The sequence below is a fragment of the Protopterus annectens genome, chromosome 14.part0 (genome assembly GCF_019279795.1).
Source record: "Protopterus annectens isolate FY-2018-M chromosome 14.part0, PAN1.0, whole genome shotgun sequence".
NCBI classification, from domain to species: Eukaryota; Metazoa; Chordata; order Ceratodontiformes; family Protopteridae; genus Protopterus; species Protopterus annectens.
The window spans coordinates 704,838,634-704,859,275 of NC_056748.1; positions in this window are offsets into that span (position 1 = coordinate 704,838,634).

Genomic DNA, 20,642 nt, shown 5'->3' on the forward strand with positions numbered 1-20,642 from the left:
TTATAAACAAAGTAAAATAATGTCTGAAACCATCAGTCATATTCTGACCATGCTAATCCCTCAACTGTAATTTAATTGAAGAAAGCCTCTGGTCTGGCCAGTTGTAAAGCTGCACCATGGCCATCCATCTCTGTCTTTTATTAACCGCTATTACATGCCTGGTCTTGTTTACTAGGGAGCTGGAGAGGATCCTCCCTCCACCCTGAAATAATCTTAAAAAAAACTCAATTGGAGTCTGTCTGATTGTGGTAAGATTTATGGCATTAAAAGTAATAATAAAAGGAATAAGTGAAGTGACATAGAGGATTCATGATAATATGTAGCAAGATGAACTTGTGCAGACTCAGCTCACTGAGACCAAGGTTGTAAACACCTGTAACATTAGTCGTCATTGTTTTTAAAGGGAGGTTTTCTCACAAATCCCTACTGTGGGGTGTTTCAGCCCCTACATCAGGTTGTTTATTGTAATGTGTCTCAGAGCACGTTCTTACTTTTGGGTGAGAGATTAATCCCGAATAAGATGAGCTTGCCATGATTCATTTAACAGTAGTCCATTGAAGGAAAGATTTATGCAGCAGTGAAGATACATTCCCTCCATCAGGACACTTCAACAGTTCAGTTCATTAAAAAACTACTTTGTCAAACAAGATTCCTCAATGCCTACTGTAAATGCAATTCCCTGAAGCAACAGATGTTAAAGGGAAGCTATTGTTGATTATGATGTGTAAATAAATAAAAATAAGTAAACAAAAATACTTAAAAATGAAAATGCAGTGATATTCCAATGGGGATAAGTCTTTCACTCCCATGAAGGGACTTTATTCCTATGCCCTCCTCTTCCTTAATTATATTAACACCAAGATTGTATAAACTCAGGAAAGAAGAAATATCGTTGCGTGACCTCTGAATCAGTATATTTAAGAAAACGGGCATCTCACAAGGATGGCTGAGAATACTAAATGCCTACTAAAATACTAAACTGGATTGCAGTTTCTATATAAATTTGTGATAAATACTGTGTACTTAAGGTGTTACAGTTAGTACCTTTTGCACAATCTGTAAGTTTCACATTCTGCCTGTTCGAACCAAAGCCTGGTGTGGGTATTGTAACATGTCTGTTCTGGGCCAGTAATCAAGAAGCCTTAATCCTCACCACTGAGACTGGAGAGGAACATTCACTTGGAACAAAAAATAGATGCATCCACTAGTTCCAGATGAAGCTGTCTGCACCAACCACAATTTTCCTTAAGAGCACACAGGGAACACACTCAGTCAAGGGGCTGAGTTTCCCTCTCTCTTTCTTTCTCTCTCTCTGTCTCTCTTTCTCTCTGTCTCTCTCCAGGCCCCCAGTAAGGCTCCACACTGGCAAAACTGTAGAGTTGAGTCCTCATCTGAATGTTCCAAGCCATGTCCTCCACCACCCTCTCTGTGAAACCAATGCTCTGTGTCCCTCCTCCAAGTAACTGACAGACACATACTCTTTGAGTTTTTATTTTTACACACACACACACACACACACACACACACACACACACACACACACACACACACACACACACACACACACACACACACACACACAATCACAGGAAAGGCTAGCACAGATTTACTAGCTCAGCTACCTTTACCAGGACATAAGGTAGTTATACTGCCACCAGCCAGCTACTCTAAGGCTCTTACAAGGGTACCCAATTATACAGAGTAAAATCAACAATAATAATACAAATGGTAGTGCATGACCAGTGGAGAAAGGCTTTCAGAAGTGGCCACCGTGTTAGCAAATAAATATAAGTACTCTCAAAGGTAAAACTATTCTCCAAAAGACCAGTCACAATGAAATGTTTAAATATATTTAATAAGAAATAGTAAAGTAACATGAAAATACTAAATAAATATTCACAGTAAACACCAGAGTTTCAGTCACAGGAAATATTAAAAATAACACAGATGGATAGATTGATACAGATACAGAAAAGCAGTACTTAATTATTCTCACTATAGTTTCGTGATTGATCTTAAGAATTACTATTCCATAGTTCCTTACTGAAGAAAGGCAAGATGAAGTGGGTGAGTGATCCTTCTTTGTCAGGTTTCAAAAACAGACTGCCCTGAGACTTCTGTCTCATCTAGTATTAAAACATCATGTCAGTGCTGGGTTACAAAATGGCAATGCATATATTTGGTCATCTGACTCTGGTTTCCACACTACCACCTTTACTAGAAACTGAACCTGACTGTAACACCTGTACTCAGTGGCATATTCTGGCTATACTCATTGGCATATTGCTTAATCAGAGGTGATCTCTACCTGACTTACAAAGCCATGTCCAACTCTGGAATGATGGACATGCTCCACCTAAAGAAATCCAAGTCACTGCAAGCCACACACTCTAGTGAGCTAAACCTCACCACAGCAATAAATAGAACATGCTGGAGGGATAGATTCCTGTCACAGAGACTCCCCATGCTTTGGAACAAAATTCCAAATTACATCAGGCAGAGCCCCTCACTAACACTCTTCAAGAGAAACCTTGACGAATGGATGGGTAACAGAAAATACAGCCCAGGATCACTTCATTGGCTCTACTTGACAGAGGATTAGTTAATTAATCAATGGGGTGGCGAAAGCCGACACACTCTGGCTAGGCTTATAAATGCCCTCGGGCAGCCTAGTACCTACCTATGAACCTGTGAACCTATGTATGTTACCATACACACAGAGCTTTGCTGAGATGTGTTATAGCATCTGGACTCTATAAAAACTTCAAAACTTTCACCCTTCAAGGGTAGCAATTATTTCACCCCTAAGGACAATACAGTAGGATTCTCAGTCCTTGTTTTCACAGACATTTTGCCTGTGGCTGCAATCAGAAATGTAAGATGCAATCTTTATGGCCTAAATCAGACTATTTTTCAAAGTTAGCTGGACTGAGATTAACCTCTTCTGTTTCAATATCCTCTGTTATGATATATTCATTTCAACAGTTACAGTACAGTCTAACATACAGACATATTTCCTTTCTGTCCAGCAGGACCCACTGTTGGTACATTTTTAACACAAGCAGCTTTACAAATACATTTTCAACACAAGCACGTGGACAAATCAGTTTGATATACAAATGACATATAATTCTTTACAAAACTCCAACTAGCTATGATGGCATATGTTACACATCCAATGCCTTACTTCTCCTGTCATAACTGCCAATACCTCACATCATCAGAGGTATCACAACATTTATATGGGGCAAGTGCCATATAACACTAAAGAAGCAACACCATGCATTCCCTCTTGCTGGGGGATAGCTGTTTGAAACAACAAGTCATGTGACTGACACCTGTGAATTGAATACTAGTTGCAATTTATACTGCTATAAAACTGTAATTTACACAGCTACTGCTGTAAGGAGTGATTGTCAGTGAGGAATATAGAGTTGTTACCAAGGTTTTAACATCTTTAATGTTCTGATCTTAACATTGATACAACCTATTTTATACTTTTTAAAAAATGTTTATTCCCTCCTCAAGGACAGATACAGTGAACGTGCTGATAGAACTCAAGTTGTATATTAGAAAACTCAGCTTTCAGGTGATGTTTAAAAATTAAGGGCAAGAATAGACACCCTTTCAAGCAGTGCATATGCCATGTTAAAAAGAAAAAGTGCATTCAACCCACCACTCCACCCACTGTGGTTACCTTTGAAAAAACTTATAGCACGGAGATATTTAATTTAGGAGTGATTGTCAGTAAGGAAGGTAGAGTTAATAATTACTAGGGTTTTAACATCTTTAATGTTACTGATCTTAAGATTGATACAACCTATTTTATGCTTTTTAAAAAAATGTTTATTCCCTCCTCAAGGACAGATACAGTGAATGTCCTAATAGAACTCAAATTGTATATTAGAAAACTCAGCTTTCAGGTGATGTTTAAAAATTAAGGGGCAAGAATAGACACCCTTTCAAACTGTGCATATGCCATGTTAAAAAGAAAAGTACATTCAACCCACCACTCCACCCACTGTGGCTACCCTTGAAAAAACTTATAGTACAGAGATATTTAATTTACTTAAGTCCCAAAAGAGAAAATACTACATTCTTACCAAGGAAGAAATAACCTTATGAACATATTAAGGGATGACAAAGCACTGAGAATTATTTTATTTAACATTTGTTTACCAGGAATATCCGACTTGGAACATGGCCAATTTTCAGAGGAGGCCCAAAGAGAAATGCTCCAGAACGCATGAGTTTGAAACATGGGAGGAAACTGGAACACCCAGATGAACGCAGGGAGGGCATGCAAACTCTACACAGAAGGCACTCCAGCCAAGAATTGAACTGGAGAACCTCTTGTTGTGAGGTGACAATGCTACAGCTGCACCACTGCCCCATCCAAAGAAAAGTTATTATGAAGCCAGATAAGGGTGGGCGTATGGTTATTGTTGATAAGATGGCATATACTGAACAGATATTCGGCCTTTTACATGACAGTGATGGATATGAATTAATATCTAAGAACGAAATACATATAGCTTATATAAAAATTTTACTTTTCTTGGATGACTTCCTTATACACTGTGCTGTTACTGAAGATTTACATGATTTTCTTCATAACTAACGCCCAACTATTCCTTTAGCATTTGGTATACCTAAAATACACAAAAGTATTGTCACGCTGTCCGGTTCCACTCTCAGCTAGAGCGTCTTCTGCGTGGAGACATGCGTGAATGGGCGTACCTTCGTTGAAGGTTGTGCATCAGGGCTGGCAACTCAGCATGCAAAAATCAACTGCCAATCATTAGCGGGCCAGAGTTCCGCTGTGGCGACCCCTAACCGAGAAAAGCCGTAAGACACAACAACATTGTCAACCCATCCTTATTGACTAATATTAGCAGCTCACAACTCTATTACATACCCCTTAGGGGTATTTGTCGACCGGATTTTGAAGAACTCCTTATGTCTCATTGTACCTATATTAAGAGATTCATGGAACTTCTTAACTAAAGTGAGATAAGATTTTTGTTAAGTGTAGTTTTTCAAGAATTGATGTGGTTGACTTATTTATATCTTTAACTTACTAGGAGGGTTTAAAATTATTTCATGCTACTATTCTGAAGCTTTCTAATTTGGATAATACATTAATCAATTTCATTATGGAAGTGATGGAGATTATTCTACACAATAACTTAATTTCATTTGAGGGAGGGTATTTTCGACAGTTACAAGGAGTAGCTATGGGGACTGGCTACTCCCAGATGTATGCCAGTCTTGTGTATTGTTGGGAAAGGGATTTTATATTCAATTCAAGTTTCAACCACCACTAGTTTACCTATCTCCACTATTTGGATGCCATCTTTATACTTTGGAAGGACTCGGGTTCAGTTAGAGAAGAATTTTTGTTCTACATTAATTCTACAACCTCTTTCCTTAGCTTTATGCATACCCAGTCTGTTAGTCAAATTGACTACTTGGATGTAACACTTTATAAAGATATAGAGAATGGTTGCTTTGGATCAAAAAGCTTTAGGAAATCAACATTTTCAAATAGTTATTTAGAACATAATATATGTCATCCAGGGTACACACAAAGGAACATTTTCAAATGGCAACTCTTCAAAGTTGCCAGAATGTGTTCTATCATAGGCAATTTTAAGAGTGAAGTGAATAACCTGACAAAATGTTCCTCAATAGAAGATACCCCTTACAACTTTTGGAAGGAATAGGTAAAGAAGTCTTGAGTGGTAGGGGCAAGAAATACAAACCTTTGTTGGGGTATGACCAATCGGTTAATGAATAACATCTAAGGACCCAACCAACTTGAATGTATTTACAAACTCTAGGGTTGTTCCCTGTGTCACATATTCTAGTGACATTAAGAACATCCTTTTGAAAAACTGGTGTATGTTTAAAGGGAACACAGACAGGATTACAGCATTAGGGGAGGTACCAGCATTAGTATTTAAAATAGGAAAGAACATTAAATATCTCCTTGAAAGCCTGAGGAAAGACCTCCCCAAATCCACAGGAAAGAGGGCAAGATAGTGTGAAGCTTGTAAAAAATGCAGATACATTCTGCAGCAGAGTAAAATTCAAATAGGGACACCCACATCCAAAATTTTTTAGCAGATGGTAACTGTGCTTCAACAAGTGTTAGATACCTGGCAGTTTGTGAAGGATGTGGACACTTCTATATAGGGAAAAGTGAAAGACAATTACATAGAGGAATCTATGAGCATGTATATGCTATTTCTAAGAAAAATATGAATAATTTCCTATACAAGCACACCATCAGTTGCCCCTCTTTTACGAAATTTCTCTTTGTCATACTTGAAAAGTTTCCAAAAAATGTGAGGGAATGCTTGGGAAACAGAAATAGAGAAAAGAGAACTGACATGGCAACTTAGGCTACATGCTATCACAATTAGTGGACTCAATGAACATACTTCTGTTGCCCCTATACTGACGTTTAGAGCTGCAAAACTTTAATTTATCAACTAGTTATATATTTTATAATAGTTTTTAGCAACATTTTTTGCATGTTTTAATTATTTATATCTGACTGTGCAGTAATAGTTGGACTTTTAATGTGAATTAGCAATAATATATAGTAAACGTTGTTTAATCCTGACATCTTAGTATTTCTGTTTAGAATGTTCCTTTAAGCAGGCTAATAGATGTATTGCATGTTTTATTTGAATATAAGCTCACATAACATTTAGAGAATAGTGAAGCACTTTGTCTACATTAAAGTGTGTATGTGCTTCATTCATCCATCCATTCATGATGTCGAGTTGCATCTAGTTCCTATATTCACCCTATGGACATCTGCCTTCGATAGACTTTATTAGGCATGTAGGGAACATATATAGATTGACCGGCACTTCTTCCATATTAATGCCCAATGCACAAACTCTTTTAGTCCATCTAAGTCATTCTTCCATATTAATGCCCAATGCACAAACTCTTATAGTCCATCTAAGTCATAACTTTGGTATGTGGGAAGAAACCTAAGCACCTGGGAAAAGCACAAATGGTTATAAGGAAGAGATACAGACTCTGCACTTAAGACATTCTTGCTGAGGGCCAAACCGTAGAACGTCCTCCTGTGAGAAGACAGTGCTATTGATTTCACCACTTTGCCACATGAGCAAAAAAATAGTATAAGAAGAAAGCATTTGAGGTTTAGGGGCGCAGAGCATGATCTGTGAATATTATATTCGTTAGACATTGTCAGTAATGCAGGAACAAAAGTAAGTGTTTTCAAGGTGGTTAAGGAGATTTTTTTTATGAAAGAGAGATATTGTTTTTTTTTCCCTAATGGCTTTTATCAAGTGACTCCAGTTGGCTGAAGCAATTTTCAAAAAAAAACTTTTTCATCAGTTGTTTCTAGAAAATGGAGTTCGTACAGGAATTAGGTAGGTGTCATTTTCACTGCCTAACTCTTGCAGTGCTCTTGGTATAATTATCCTGTTTTCCAGTGATCTTGGTATAATTATCCTGTTTTCAAGTGTTTTGCTGTATATCTCTTGAAGTATCATACAAGTTAGTAAAACGTTATAGAGGGTGGCCCAGGCAGTGACTTGAGGCTACTTTGTAGGCCACTTTGCTCTATTTGATATTGTACAGTCATGATCATATCTAAGAGAGAGGTGTGTCTAACTGCAAATCCATTAAGTATGCTTCAAAGAACTTGAGTGTTTTGGAACGATTTGAGAGCAGTTAGTAGTAAGGTATATTCGGATGTTGGCATCAGCACATTCTTAGTAGTAGTAGCATAATGGAAGAAAATTCCTTATATTTTGGAAAACTTTGGAAAATACAATGTCGGTATGCAGTTTAAAGGAAAGAGCAGGATCTAGGATAAGGTCACGGTATTTGTACTGATGTACATGATTATTTTTATAGACTGCTAACTAGCAAGTTTTTGACTTGAGCTAAATAACTTTCTAAGCAGTCTTGGAACTATTTAGAATGAGATGGTTTTTAGAAAGTCCGTTATATAGCAAGTTGAAGTTATACCAAAGTTGCTTTTATAAGGTTGGCAAAGTTAGGGACACGGCCATACTTGGCAATGTGTTCTGCATAAAGAGTAATTTTTGTGGGGGTGAATAATAACACTGATGTCAGTGATGAGATAAAGAAAATAGGGTGGGGCCATGAACAGATCCCGAGGGGAGTGCACCACATATGCAGCAACAGTTAGAATTGCTGATAAAGAAAGTTCTTTGGATTAGGTGAATAGAGAACCATGAGATAGCAGAGTAGCTGATGTTAAAAAGTTGCAAATAAGAAATTTGAGATCTATACTTTAAATATTTTTTTAAATAATTAAAATGACACAGTATGGTGTGGGTTTGTAATAATAATGTTGTTTATAAGAAGGTATGTAACTGTTAGTATGTTGCTACAGGTCAGAGAATGAAAGATCCGGAATTCTGAGCTGTTGATGGAGGATGATCTTAGAAAGGGACGCCATGAAAGCATATGGATAAAATGCATTAATCTTTGTGGTTGAAAATAATCCCTTGGCAAGCCCGTATGGATGGTTAACAAATTATTTAATTGATTGATTAATGAATGTGCAATCACATCACAAGGTATTGTGTAACTATATATAAAATAAAATAATTACAAATACAAAACCATCACAAAGCAAGCACATCAAAATATTCTTTCAAGTCGACCTAAATCTAACGAGTGATATTAATGTAAGGTGTTGAATTCTGTTTTCCCAGACAATCAAAATCAGTACTGTTATACTACTCAGTATTACTGGTGTAATAACATGTACAGTGCTCCTAAAACTTTAACACCCCATCCTAAACTGAAATTTGAGATAATAGTTTACAATTTTTTATAGTTTATTTATTTACATTTTGTTTGCCAGATTAGTCCAACAAGGCCAATGGCCTCTTTTCTGGAGAGCTGTACAGTGATATTCATACTGCAGAAGGAAAATGTAACCAGGGCACCGGGGATCTTTGCATTTTCTTTTTTTTAATAACACCCACGGGACCATTTACATTCACTAATCGCACATATGGAGTCTCGATTTAACATGTAATTAAATGGACAGCATGAACAAAAGTGCAGCACCCCTTTATGTTACACTCCAGTGTCAGTAATGTAATTAAATCCAACTATCTGGTAAGGGAATAGAACCCACAGCCTTCTGATCTTCCATGCACTATCATTGGAGCTCCTGAGAATGCAAAATTAAGTATGTTTTTTTTTTCTGATTCTCCTCTTGCTGGTAGTGGTATAGTCTCAGACAGTCCCACACAGGAAAGCATGATATCTACCTCAGACCCTTGGCAGAGTAGTGCCATGTTGAATTTCCCCGAGTCACTTTTTCGAGACTATGGATATTATGTATTTTTTCATTTAAATGCTTACATTTTACTGTTATTTTATTGTTATCCTTTTAATATTGGACCACTGATAATTTATTCCATGACTGTGTATTATTGTCTTATGCTTATAGTGTCACAGCATGTTGCCACGTGTTATAATGAGAACTAAGTTCAAAACTTAAGTATAAATAAAAAAAACTAAATGTTAAAAAGCAATGTACTTAGAGTGAAGCACATCCATTTCCTCCACTTTTCATTATTTGTTTTAGTGGATTAGTCATGTTTGTCACCCTGTACTCCACAAATATGTCACTTAATATTGATTGTGTTTCATGTACTTATTGTTTGTGTTACATGTACTTATTGTTTGTGTTACATGTACTTATTGGGCACCACCTATTCAATCTTACAGTATTGGTATGCACACAGAGTGCAGAACAAACAACTACTACAACAGTATTTTGGAAGTCTTGCATACAGAGGTTAAGCAATATTCCAAATAGGACAAGCTGTGGATGATGCTATATTTATTCATGTTTTGATGACTGGATTACGTTTATAGGAGTAAAACAAAGTTTCCTGTTAAGCATGTTATTCTTTGGTATGTGTGTATATTGGCTAACAGAAATCTAAAGAAAATGTTTTCTTTTATCAATATGATTCTGTTTTATGAAATAATTATGAATTTATAGCAAGTGCTTGAGAATTTTGATTTAGTTATAAATGTTGACCATTTTGAGGATTTTTCCTCATGTAAATATGTATATACTATTGAATGACTAACCGTTTTCATATAAGACCACAATTCCTGTGAGACAAAACACTACAATTGTATCCTTGTATTTTGCTTTTGTATACTCTATCCATTTAACACTAGTGTTTTTCTTTTGATTTTTTTGTGTGACCTTAGTATCTCTTAGATATAATTTCCATTATTAATTCAAACTACTGTTGTATCTAGGTTATTTTTACATCAGTTTTTTCCCTACTGGAATACAGAATATAAAATCCTAGATATGTAATATGTTATAAAGTTTTGTAATGTACCAATTTCTACTGTAAATATTATTATCTTGCCCTATTTGGTTGTTGTTAGTGGAGCTTTTCTCCCCGGGCCCCCACTGAAAATGGACATATATCCAGCTGGACTAGCCTGGTCAACAAATGTAAAATAAATAAAATAAATAAATTAGAACATTAGGAGGTAATATTTTTGTGACTAATAATTTTAAGATATTAGGTACTCAGTTTGGAGACAAAGAAGCAGTGGAAACACAATATGTAGTTGTTGTAACTTTAATGGAGCAGGAGATAAAAGGATGACATTTTTCAAATAACTTTTCAAAACAAAATGTATTAATTAAAATCATGTATTGCTGGGATTGCATTAGAGTCAAAATTAATGTTTACATTTTTCAAGGAAATAATAAATCCCACCAAGAGAGCTCTGTGTTATAAACAAAATATTCATAATCAGTTTGCAGTGCACAGAATGCCGTTATTATTCTCCAGAATTGGAAAAAAGACAAACTTGAAAAGTGCTATGATAGTATGAGGCCCAGTTGTAACAACATTTAAGTACTGTTACTGTCGGGTCTCATAAAAAAGGCCTTCCTTCACACTCAGCTGTCCCTAAATATCTTGTTGTATATTTTTGTTCTGGGAAGTTTTTATTTTAACATTTATTTACCGGGAAAATCCGAATGGGAGAGAGGCCACTTTCAGCAGAGGTCTAGGGAGAAAAGCTCCAGATGCATGTCTTTGGGAGGAAACCAGATCACCCAGAGGAAACCTACATGACTGCAGGAAGGACGTGCAGACTTTGCACAGAAGGCATCCAGAAAAGAATCAAACCAGAGAACCTCTTGCTTGAGGTGACAACGATAACCGCTGCACCACTGCGCTGCCCAATGTTTATGGACATCAGTCTGTAAGTAAGTTGTTTAACTAAATAAGCTGTCCCTGACTTTTACATCCACTTATATTTATTTGCTGTTTATGTAACAGCACTAGCTAAGTGCTTTACTGGCTTTCAAAGCCAGTAAAACTCTTTGGGTTTTTGCTTTATTTGTTACTGGTAGTACATGAAGTAAATAAAACCCTATGCAGTACAAAGAGTTCTGATCATCTCATATTGATCCTAAACAGTTATTATGCATTCCTGATATGGATGCCAAGATTCACCTCAAGAGCACATTTCTTGGCATCTGTCTCGAACACATAATAACATAGTTATGATCGGAGGCTCTATCGTAACCCCCTGTAATAAGATTCCAGTATAATTTTGTTTCAATATATTTTAGAGTATTATTAGTTGTTTAAATATTATGTATTTATTTTTTTTATTCTTTGTTACCTCGGTAAGTGAGCTAGTCTGAAGTGACCCCTTTTGACTATAAATAGAGCCCTTAGGGTAGGGACAATTATAAACAAAAATAAATTACATACAAAAAATATTATATAATGCGTAGCACAAACAACAACATGCAGTTACATCAATATTGCATTATTAGATTGAAATATAAACTGCAAAAGAAAATTTAAATAACATAAAATACACCTATGCTCCAGTGAAGAACAACGGAAAGCACTTTAGTACAGCTATTAGTAAGCAGAGATACATAACTTGCTTAGGTGCTAAAGTCCAGGTATTGAATGTGGCAGGTGTTAGATAAGTTACTTTCTAAAGCAAGGTACAAAACAAGCTGTACCAATGGAAGCAAAATTAGGAAGATGGACAGTATTCAGAAAGAACTAAGTAAAATTCACCCTCTCCCACTTTGTATTAAAATGAGCAGCAAAAAAACGGGTCTACTTCACAATGTCAAAAGCCGACAATATTGAAGCTGATATTGTCGGCACCACAGCATCGAAAGCACAGAACATCATGCAGGTAAACAGAAATCTCCATAGGGGGAGATTTCCATTTACCTCAATGTAGTGCGGTCTCAGAGTTGGAATATTTAAGTAGGGGGGTGTGGGGGGTGAAGTGGGGTTTACCCTCCTGCCTACGCTACTTAGTTTTTATTTTTGTTTGTTTTTTTTTGTTTTTTTTAAATGTTATTCAATGTTTTACTACATCGCCCACTAGAGGGCGACTGTTAGTGATTCGTTGTAGTAAGATTTCGATAACGTGATGTAGACACACAAAAAACAAATTACTTTGGTAAAACTCAAAGCTTAGAGGAAATGAAAGGTAAAACACAATGCCATCAGTTATAGTCCCTAAAACGTGTACCTGTACTGTTTGAGTAGATAGTGTCAGAATGAGTTGCTGAAAGGCAGTAGATTATGCTTCCTAATATTCTCTGGAGTATTATTCCGTACAGCAGGTCCTATTTTGGAGAACGCCCTTTCGCTTCTGGTTGGGGTGAATGGCGACTTGAACTGCGGAATGCTGCTGCTGTTGCTTTTCAGGTTGTAATTCTGGGGTCTAGGCTGAAGTTTGTTCAGAAGTGGGGGCAATATCTGTTGTGTAAAACTCTAATGGTGAATGTACTGAGCTGTAGATGTGATCTTGTTGTTACAGAATGCCAGCTGCTTGATTTTAACCTAGTGCAGTGGTATTACTGTTGGCTAAAATGAATTTGAAATTTTGTTCTCAGCAGTTTGTATGCAAGCAGTATTTTTGGCTGAGAGGTAGGACAACTTGGCCTCAGTAGAGAACCACTGAGATATTTTATAGGCTACCTTTAGTTGGTTTACTGCTTTGTTAACTTGCATTTCAGTATGATGTTTTGATCCAAATAAGACTTGAGCACCCCTGGAATTATGTGGTGGGAAGTGGGATCTGTTAAGATCAGTGATACAAAGTCCATGGAAATTCTTTGGTAACTCAGCTGAGCGAAACAACAGTGTGGTAGATTTCTCTGTATTTATAGACAGCTTAATTCAAAGTTGCCAATTCTTAATAGCCTTAAAGGAATCCTGCACCTCTTTGTACACATGGACGGAACCTTATTAGACCTAGTCAGCCCAGTATCATTGGTGTATACTATGCAATTTATCTGTGGTAGATGCAGGGGAAGATTATCAATAAAGGGCGAGGACAGAAGAGGGAAGTTGATAGATACTTGAAGACTTACACATGTAGTACTCCTAGTTTGAGAGGTTTTGTTTGATTTTGCCACTCTGTATGTTCTACTGAAGCACCTCATTAAGTAGCCAGTATTGGTGAATCTGTGCATTAGGGTCCCATGGTTTACTGTTTCAAAAGGTTTATTAATGTCGTTAGACTTAGCACCAGTAAGTTTACGTTGCTCAAAGCTGACCAGAATTTAATATTTCAATGAATAAATAGCTATTAGTTTACTGATTTTTGGATAGAAGCCATGCTCTCTGTCAGAAAGGATGTCATATTTCATAACGAATTTGAATATCTGTCCAGAAACATTTTTTTTCCCAGAATTTTGGCAATGGGGCAAAGATTGGCAAAGGGACAAGAGTCACTATCTGTGGTGGCGGGGGGCACTTGGCAAGTGGAATAATGAAATTATGTCAGAAACTGTGTGGAAAGATTTTTGGTTATGAGTTAAAGACAGAAAATATGAGCTGCTTGTTAAAGGCATGGCTGGCCATGTTGATCGGTCCTATATTAAATCAATATCATAGAACATTGATAGAGAGATGAAAATTATTTTTATTTATTTATTTTATTTTACATTTGTTGACCGGGCTAGTCCAACTGGATATATTTCCATTTTCAGCAGAGGCCTGGGGAGAAAAGCTCCACAGTAACATTTAAAAGTTTATAATGCACAATTATAAGAGAAAAAAATGTAAGACAAAATAAATGAGAAAACAGTAGCTACAAAGTCATACTATACAAACACCATATTCAAAAAGAATTATTTACACAAATAAAAAATTATTTAAAAATAATTAGAGAGCCTTAGCTAAAGAGAAGTATGAAACAAAAACTTTGAAAGGAATAAGATACTCTTACATTAAGATATGTGAGGTTGTTTACAATAAGTTCACAGTTTAATTAATCTCCTATCTGCAACAATAATTTAAGACAGTTTCTACTGCCAATCATTAGCATACCGGAGTTCTGCTGTGGCAACCCCTACCCGGGAAAAGCCGAAAGACGCAACAACAACCGCTACCCAGTGGTAAGTAGTGTTAAAAAGGTGAGGGGAGGCAGGATAGAGAAAATGGCAAAACAGAACTGCAGACAATTAGTCAGGGTAACAGTAGGGGCATAACCAGTATGTTTTAAGATATTGCTTGAGCCTTTGCTTAAAGAACGGGAAGGAGGTAAGTACCATTAGATCTGATGGCAACATGTTCCAATATTTTCGAGCAGTATTAGAAAACAAGGAGTCACCTGCCAAGTTATTACACTTGCTAATGCTAGCCAGTAGTTTAGTGGAATAGTGTAAAGAATTGAGGCTTGTATAGGGGATAATAAGGTTAGAGAGTATCGGCGTGTTGTTAGGTTGGTAGAATATCCTATGAACAATGGTAACTTGGGAAAGTATCAAAATGTTTTTTAGTTCAAGCCAATCTAGCTGCTGTAGGTTCAGACAGTGGTGAGTTCTGAATGGGTTCCCAGTGGCAAACCTGGCAATATTATTATAGGAGTTACTTAGTTTACTGAGATTATTTTTCTTTAGGTTAGTATATATGGAGGAAGCATAAAGAAGAGTGGAGATTAGATGGGAGTGGGCAATTGTAGTTCTGGCTGTTGGTGTTAAGAAGGGTTTTATTCTATATAGGGAGCCCAATTTTCTATTTACGGCTTTTATTGTGTTATTTATATAATTGTCAAATGTAAGGTTATTGTCAGTTAAGACTCCTAATAGTTTGGTGGCAGAGTCTGGGGTTATAATGGTGCCATTATTTGATTTGATTGAGAAATTGATTGGGGGGACTTACTGTTTACATTTTAACAAATTGCTAACTGAGTCTTTAGATTCAGAGGAATGATTTTTGTAGTGAATGTTATAGCAGTGAAATGTACCTAGTTAAGTGCTGAATATGGAAAGACAGAAAGGCTTACAATCGTTTTCAAAAATATTTTTTTTTCATCCATGGTTTGAAAGTTTAGCTTCATTGTTATTGGAGGGCATTCAATTAAGAATGCACTTAACCTGACAGAAGCCTTTGAAAAAGGATTTTGTGTGGCATTAAGTCACCAAAAATCATGTTAAAGGTTTACTGTACAGCAGGTAAGAAAGAACTTACTAATGTGGGATGCTGGAATCTATGCAACATTTTTTTAAACTGTTATATTTTGATAAAGTTTTAGAAATACTGTGAAATGTTTTCCTTTTCCATCTGTTACCTGTATTATGTGAGATCCCTTTGTCATGCATACATACATATATACATACATACATACATACAAATATTTCAAGCATGGCATTAATGCCCTTCTTCCGTGCCAATATACCAAAACACTTGTTCCCATAATAAGTGTCCAGGCTGTTCTTGCTATGGGTTTGACATATCAGTTATTATGACAAAATTTGCTATACCCAAATGGTTATACATTTTCTAAAAATAGAATGCAGAATGTTATTCTGCAGTGGACAATATGAGTGGAATTTTGTAAAGATATGTCAAAGTACTATAAATGCTATATCAGTGTTGAATTATTAGTGGCATAACTTATTTATTTCACATTTGTTTACCGGGAAAGCCCAACTTGGAATGAAGTCAGTTTTCAGTGAAACCCAGGGGAGAAATGCTCCAAATGTATCTCTTTTAAGAAAGGAAACCAGAGCACCCAGAGAAAACCCACATGATGGCAGGGAGAACATGCAGGATCTGCACAAAAGGCACCCCAGCCGAGAATTGAACCAGAGAATCTCTTGCTGTGAGGTGACAACTCAACAGTTGCACCACTGTGCCATCCATAATGTATTTTATGTAAATGATTTTGAAGTAAAATATTTATTTAAATCCCCATTCTTTTTGCTAAGTGACATGGAAGCTTTTACATCCACCTGAGCTACCAGCAATTCAAGCAGGTGAGACCTTGGTTTAACATTTTATTTGAAGGATACACACTCTGGAATGTACAACTATCACAATTATACTGCACTTCAGTGTCAGTAATGGAAGATGACTCTAAGGTCCTAATGTGGGAATAGAACCCATACTGCTTTTAGTTTCCAGTATGAAGTGCAAGTGTGCTACCTGTTGAACCACTAAGACAGACAAGAGACTCTAATGCTATTTTTTGTCATTAGGAGACCTCTAACTCAATTCTACCAAAGCCAGCTGTTGTTTGTCTGCTGTAATATAAAAAAAAGGCTTAAATGCTGTTTTTCGACAAGATGTATCGTGCATTTTTTTCACCTGGTGGATTTTAATGTACATCATCTTCCCTGTGAATTAATTTTCTTTGTGTAAAGTAAAATTAATACATGTCAAATGCTATCTTATTTCCTGTTTATGAAGTATTTAGCAGAATTCATAAAACTAGGCCCTGTGCTTGTGTATGATGTTGGCTTGCCATTTGTAGCAACATTTCTGGCAGGTTGGTAGTGTGAGACACCTTTAATTCATTATCTGTCTCAACCAATTACACTGGCTGGCCGCATAGCCCTTTGTGTATAGCGTAATCATTTATACAGTTTTACTGAGATTGTCCTAGATAAATGCAACACATGAAAGGACTTAAATGCTGTTTTTCTTATGACAGGATGTATCATATGCCATTTACTTCATCTGATGTCTGGTAATGTCCACCAACTACCCTGTGAAGTTACTTACACTGTGTACAATAAAAAATTAATAAATGTAAAATGCCAGCTTATTTGATGTTTATAAAGTGTTCAGCAGATGCCATAAAGCTAAACTATATTCATTTGTTATGAACTTTAGGAAATTTCAACACCGTAATCTTTATAGATTGCCATGGTTCTGTTTTTGTTTCAGCATCTGACTGAAATATTAAAAGGCTGATTCAGGGTGATGGGGCAGCAGAAAAGGATCAAGCTATGACAACAACAGCCAGAACTGTTTAAGTGGCTGCCAATCCTTCAGCCTCATTAAATGTATTTCTTTATACAATACAGTAAGTGTCTGCTTTCTGTTTAAACCAGTGCTGTGCTGTGTTTTTGCTGGTGGGATATCAAAACTGGGGGGAGCACTTATGATTTTAAACATACGGCAAAGAGTTACAGCACTTAGCAAAGGCTCTGTGTTTATGGCAAATTGCATATCCCAGAATAAAATCATTATCTTCCCATGTATTTAACTTCTGATAGTGCTTGATGACACCTTTTTTAGTACTCAAGCCCTATTGTTCGCCTTCTTCAGGGAATACCTTACCCTCAGCCAATAATAGCTAGTTATTTATTCCTTCTGCTGTATATTTTCTCTTAACTTTATACCTCATCTGTAGAACAGATAGTGAAGTTGCCCCTCTGAATTAGGGCTGTTTCTCTCCCCTGAAGAAATCATATACATATAAGTCAGTTTAATCTTTCTTCAGTACAGGAGACCAGGACCATATACATCATTGCATCCATTAGCAAGTTAGCCATGGGATGGAATATGCTTGCATGTGAATTTGAGTCGAGGCATAGCCTTCATCATACATTGGCTGGTTTATTTTGAGCAGACAGACAACAGCTGGTTTTGCTAGAAATCAGTTAAAAATCTCACTCCCCAAAAAGTAGCCTTAGATGACATTTTATCATCATCAACAGCAAATTATTGCTGACAGTCTCTTCATTAAGATTGGCGGTTTTATGTTGCTAACTTCATCTTTTCATATTATTACCTACTATAAAACAGTATGTCAGAGCAGAAATCATTCCACAATAAAGTGAGAGAATGTTTCCTTCAGGGCAATGCAGATATTAGAACAGATTACAGATAAAGAATAGTTCTACATGATAGTAACATTCAGTAATACATGATGGAGTGGTTAGATAAATAAGGCTTTGACAGCAAAAATACAGACATATTTATGAAAGGGGCTGTTCGTAAGGTTTTCCTTGCAGAAATTGGAAACCCAGTTCCTAAATATTTTTGGACACCTACTCACCTGCTCTGAATAAAGCTGAGGACTGACTCATTTCAGTTATGCACATGCTATCCAGAAAGATACTGAAGTACAGGATCAGATGTATTGTATCATTTTATTTGGTTGGAGTCTCCTGATAGCTGGACTAGAATCCCTGAGATTTCAAACGTGTAATTTGGGTGTGGAGCAGTGTCTAGTTCTTTAAATAACTGTCTGCTTTCCTGCTTCCTTTTCCAGTTCAGGCTGTAATTGTTATTTACTTATTTTAGGTGTGCTTTTTGCTCCTGTGTCCATTCCATAACAGTTTTATATTTTGTTCCTTATAGCCACACCAACTTTTTTTGACATTTTGTATCCTATGTCCCTTTCTCCTTTCACTTCTTTACCACTTTGCCTCTCATCCATGACAGGGTGCAGTGAGTTGAAATAATAAATAATGATATTATCATACTGTGGGTCTGCAGGCATTTTCCTAATCTGCTTCAGTGTTTCAACCCCTCACTGCTGAAAGTAAAATGACCCTCTCCAACATTCTGATACATATCTACTGTCTAAGCCTGCACTCGTTGTAAGATGCCTGCTCCCTTCTTTATATAGACTTTCATCTCCCTGTACACCTTACTTAGACTTTTATCTCCCTGTGCACTCTCCAACATTCTGATGCATGTCTGCTGTCCATGCCTGCACTTGTTGTAAGATGCCTGCTCCCTTCTTTATTTAGACTTTCATCACCCTGTGCACCTTACTTAGACTTTCATCTCCCTGTGCACCCTCTCCAACATTCTGATGCATGTCTGCTGTCTAAGCCTGTGATTGTTGTAAGATGTCTGCTCCCTTCTTTATTTAGACTTACATCTACCTTACCTATCTACTGTCTAAGCCTGCACTTGTTGTAAGATGCCTGCTCCCTTCTTTACTTAGACTTTCATATCCCTGTGTACGCTCTCCAACATTCTGATACATATCTACATTCTAAGCCTGCACTTGTTGTAAGAGGACTGCTTCACTGCTCCCTTCTTTAATAAGACTTTCATCTCCCTGTGCACCCTCTCCAACATTCTGATACATATCTACTGTCTAACCCTGCACTTGTTGTAAGATGCCTGTTCCCTTCTTTATATAGACTTTCATCTCCCTGTACACCTTACTTAGACTTTTATCTCCCTGTGCACTCTCCAACATTCTGATGCATGTCTGCTGTCCAAGCCTGCACTTGTTGTAAGATGCCTGCTCCCTTCTTTATTTAGACTTTCATCTCCCTGTGCACCCTCTCCAACATTCTGATACATATCTACTGTCTAAGCCTGCACTTGTTGTAAGATGCCTGCTCCCTTCTTTATATAGACTTTCATCTCCCTGTACACCTTACTTAGACTTTCATCTCCCTGTGCACCCTCTCCAACATTCTGATGCATGTCTGCTGTCTAAGCCAGTGATTGTTGTAAGATGTCTGCTCCCTTCTTTATTTAGACTTACATCTACCTTACCTATCTACTGTCTAAGCTTGCACTTGTTGTAAGATGCCTGCTCCCTTCTTTACTTAGACTTTCATATCCCTGTGTACGCTCTCCAACATTCTGATACATATCTACATTCTAAGCCTGCACTTGTTGTAAGAGGACTGCTTCACTGCTCCCTTCTTTAAGAAGACTTTCATCTTCCTGTGCACCCTCTCCAACATTCTGATACATATCTACTGTCTAAGCCTGCACTTGTTGTAAGATGCCCGCTCCCTTCTTTACTTAGACTTCATCTCCCTGTGCACCCTCTCCAACATTCTGATACATATCTACTGTCTAAGCCTGCACTTGTTGTAAGATGCCCGCTCCCTTCTTTACTTAGACTTCATCTCCTGTGCACCCTCTCCAACATTCTGATACATATCTACTGTCTAAGCCTGCACTTGTTGTAAGATGCCCGCTCCCTTCTTTACTTAGACTTCATCTCCCTGTACACCCTCTCCAACATTCTGATACATATCTACTTTCTATTGCTGCACTTGTTGTAAGAGCCCTGCTCCCTTCTTTACTTAGACTTATATCTACCTTTGCACTCTCTCCAACATTCTGATACATATCTACATTCTAAGCCTGCACTTGTTGTAAGAGGACTGCTTCACTGCTCCCTTCTTTAATAAGACTTTCATCTCCCTGTGCATCCTTTCCAGCATTCTGATACATATCTACTGTCTAAGCCTGCACTTGTTATAAGGTGCCTGCTCCCTTCTTTACTTAGACTTTCATATTCCTGTGCATATCCCTCAGTTTACAAGAAATGCTCTTTTGAAGTAGCAGTTGTGA